Source organism: Tiliqua scincoides, chromosome 6 (genome assembly GCF_035046505.1).
Source record: "Tiliqua scincoides isolate rTilSci1 chromosome 6, rTilSci1.hap2, whole genome shotgun sequence".
NCBI classification, from domain to species: Eukaryota; Metazoa; Chordata; class Lepidosauria; order Squamata; family Scincidae; genus Tiliqua; species Tiliqua scincoides.
In genome coordinates this window covers 25,253,280-25,256,862 of record NC_089826.1, presented here as the reverse complement: position 1 = coordinate 25,256,862, position 3,583 = coordinate 25,253,280, and the positions used below count along the sequence as shown (strand labels likewise).

Below are 3,583 nucleotides of genomic sequence, written 5' to 3'. Positions count from 1 at the left end.
TATTGCCAAAGGAGACAACTTTTAACTGTGGAAAATAAGCAACATTCCTTTTCCTTTTTTTTTTTTTACATCTGCTTCAAAACTCTAAATTGTCTTCAATTAAGCATAACATAAAATGGTTTTTGTTACTATTTCATGGAAAGACGCTGGAATTCCCAGAGAGGCTGTAAGTTTTCAGCGCTCTGATTTGAGTATTGAGTAGTCATAACTATTTCCCTGACAGGTCTGCCTTACATGGCCAAACACCCAAAGAAAAAGCATTTGTTTATATAAAACACCAAGCAACTTAACGGAAATACAGTTGTGGGGCTGGTTCTCTGTCTCCTCAGGTTTCATGTACGGATGGATAAAAATAACTGATTGCAATATGAAAATCTACTACCATAGCACAACATCGTAATGACCTAATGAAGTACTCAGAGCAGTTGCATGACATGGAGAGTGAAAATCCAATAACAAAACTAAACAAAAACAAAGCAGATCTCTTGAGGCTCACATCCCAGAGTTTGGCATTCTTTTCAAACATGAGCAGCACCAAAACCAAAAACACCCTGATCTGTCTCGATGCAATAATGCAAAAATACATTTCATGCTGAACAAACAAAAGCTGTTTTAAACGTCTCATCTAACAATTTAAACAATTGCAGTGACCCCTTTGCACCACAATACGCATCTCAAAAATAGTATTAAAAACTTAAATTGTGTAAATCCTGTCCATTTATTTCCTTGGAGTTATTTCTAGGGCTGGATAGCCAGGCAGTTAGAAGGTGGCTATCTGAATTCCAGCAGTTCATGTCTAGCTGACCAACGGCTGCAAGCTATCTGCCATGACTGGACAGAAGGGAGAAACAGCTCCCACAGCACTATTGAATTAGTTTTTGTTGGTTTAGGTTCATGTGGGCTCCTTTCCAGATTAGCAAGATGCAATACAACCAGAAATGTGTTGTTTTTGGCTCACTTCAAAAAATCTAAGTCAGTCATGGAAGAATCATGGAAAATGAGAAGCTGAGGATTCATCCTATAAACACTGATCCCACACATACTGTGGGATGGCTGCAAATTTGGTGGATTTGATCTGGACTGCAGCACTTAAAGAATACCTAAAGGTCCCTTTATGGATGGATAAGAATAGGTCTTCTAGGCCATAGTCCTGAGTTAAGACATGACATATCCCTAAAATGGTTGGCAACCTTCAGTCTTGAAAGACTATGGTATAAGCCTACAGCACCCGTTATTCTCAGGCTGTCTCCCATCCAAGTACTAACCAGGCCTGACCCTGCTTAGCTTCTGAGAGTAGACAAGATCGGGCATGTACACACCTACATAAAATTCCATGAAGGTGGTATACTTTTCAGCCTCCAAGCGATGGTGGTTCAGCTTCTTCATAAATTTTTCTATAGTTGTGTTTGGTGGTAATTTTTATATGTACTTCTCTTTTTTTACGGTGTGATGCAAGACCAGTATTAGAGTATACGAGACTAACAGCCAAATCCTAACCTGTGCTGAAATGGGCAGGCCACTTGGCCTACCCCGTCTCCAATGTGGGGTTGGGACTGGCTGTGGCTCAGCCTGGGACAAGGGGAACTGATTCTCTTTACCCCAGGTAAGGTGATAGCAGCCCTAATGGGGCTACAAGGATCTGCAACACCTAAAGAGGTGGATTAAATTGTGCCCTAATTGTCTTAGCAGTTTGAACAAATAGTTTGTTGACTCAAGCTCTATTTGCTATACATGTAAATATTGGCAGCAACTGTTACCCTGCACATGCACAATCTCATTTGATCTCGGAAGCCAAGCAGGGTCAGGCCTGGTTAGTACTTGGATGGGAGACCGCCTGGGAATACCAGGTGCTGTAGGCTTATACCATAGTCTTTCGAGACTGAAGGTTGCCAACCTATTGGGAGGGAAATACAGTACAAGCATAAAGAGGGATTTGAACAGAAGCTGGAAAGAATGGAATATATAGAGTAGACTTGGTAGTGTAGGTTGTACTGAAGAGAAGACCAAGCAGACAGGATGAGAAATGGGCTTGAATTATAAATTTAAAAAATCAAGGAAGTTGAGATACTGCAGGAACAGAAATCCTATCTAATAACCACTCCAACTAGTCAACCCTTTTGGGGTTCCCCCAGTTTTCTCTTTCCATTCATGCCACACTTTTCATGCTTCATGCAGGTTAGGCAGGGGGTGGCCATGGTCAGGAGCACCTTTAACACAGCTAGCTTCAGCTTGTATGCCACTGATGTCCTTTTCTGAAGAAGGTAGACCACTGTTGGCCACTGTTACCAATGTTTTGGTCACATTCAAGTTTGATTACTGTAACTTTATTAAGAACATGTATGTATCACTTTCCAAGAAAAAGTAATTCACAAAGCGGTTTTCATAGCTAAAGAAATAAATAATAAGCATGTGGGTCTGCCTGCCTCTGTAAAATGTCTGGAAACTGCAGCTAGATCAGAAGGCTATGGCCATGTGTAGTATACTGCTCAGTACAGGGAACATGTCCCATTGATGTTTGATCCCTGCTAATAGGGCAAAGAGGTACTTGTTCAATTGGTGCTCCTCTTATACTTAGTATAAGTTAGTTAGCTGTCCCTAGTTAGCAGTGTAATTTAGCTGTCCCTCTTCACCCCATAACAGTTTCTTTTCTAGTAATTGTTTGCTGGGGTTCCTCTGCGTCTTTTTCAATTGCAATTGTCTTTTGCGTCTTTTTCAATTGTGGGACAGGAAGCCATTTAGTTATTTGAACTTGGGCCTAATCCTATTCAACTTTCCAATGCTGATGTAACTATGCCAGCAGGCCAGTACGTGCTGCATCTTGCAGTGGGGGGGAGGGCAGTCACAGAGGCCTCCCCAAAGTAAGGGAATGTTTGTTCACTTACCTCGGGCCTGTATTGCAGCTGCATCGGTGCTGGAAAGTTGGATAGGATTGGGCCATTTTTCTGTTCTAGGAGAGAAAAATTCTTTGCTATAGCTGATGCTTATAGAAAAGAGTATTTAACTGTTACCCTGCACATGCTTGATCTCATCTGATCTCGGAAGCTAAGCAGGGTCAGGCCTGGTTAGTACTTGGATGGGAGACCGCCTGGGAATACCGGTTGCTGTAGGCTTATACCATAGTCTTTCAAGACTGAATGTTGCCAACCACATTTTTTGCAAGGTACAGATTGTGCATACCTGAAATATAAGTCAGCTGAATCTGCATTTTTTAAGAATTCATGAAGTGGGTGTTTTCACATGCAAAATATACAAGGCTGATTTGATACAGGCTTCTAGAAAAGTCCCAGGGATACAAAGACCAATCCTGCGCTGCCTGTTGCACTGGGACTGCCACAGCACCGAAACAGCTGCTGCAGTATCCTATGCGCAACAGGGCAGTCGCCTGCAGCTCCTTGGGGGAAGGGGACTTTCATCCACTTCCCCTGGGTAAGGGAAGCAGCCCTGCAATGAGGCTACTCAGTTCTGCAGCAGCCCTTGGGCTGCCATAGAATCAAGAGCCTCTGTGTCAGGATGTTCAGCCCAACACAGAGCTCAGGATCCAGAGGGGCTGAGCTCCACCAGTCCTGCCTCTCTCCTGCCCCAC

The 3,583-nt window shown here is 43.0% G+C and overlaps 2 pseudogenes; both read left to right on the top strand.

Moving 5' to 3' along the window:
• The first annotated feature begins 1,742 nt into the window (after window positions 1–1,742).
• Window positions 1,743–1,859, top strand: LOC136656235 (5S ribosomal RNA; annotated as a pseudogene).
• Window positions 1,860–2,993: 1,134 nt separating this feature from the next.
• Window positions 2,994–3,110, top strand: LOC136656711 (5S ribosomal RNA; annotated as a pseudogene).
• The last annotated feature ends 473 nt before the right edge of the window (window positions 3,111–3,583 follow it).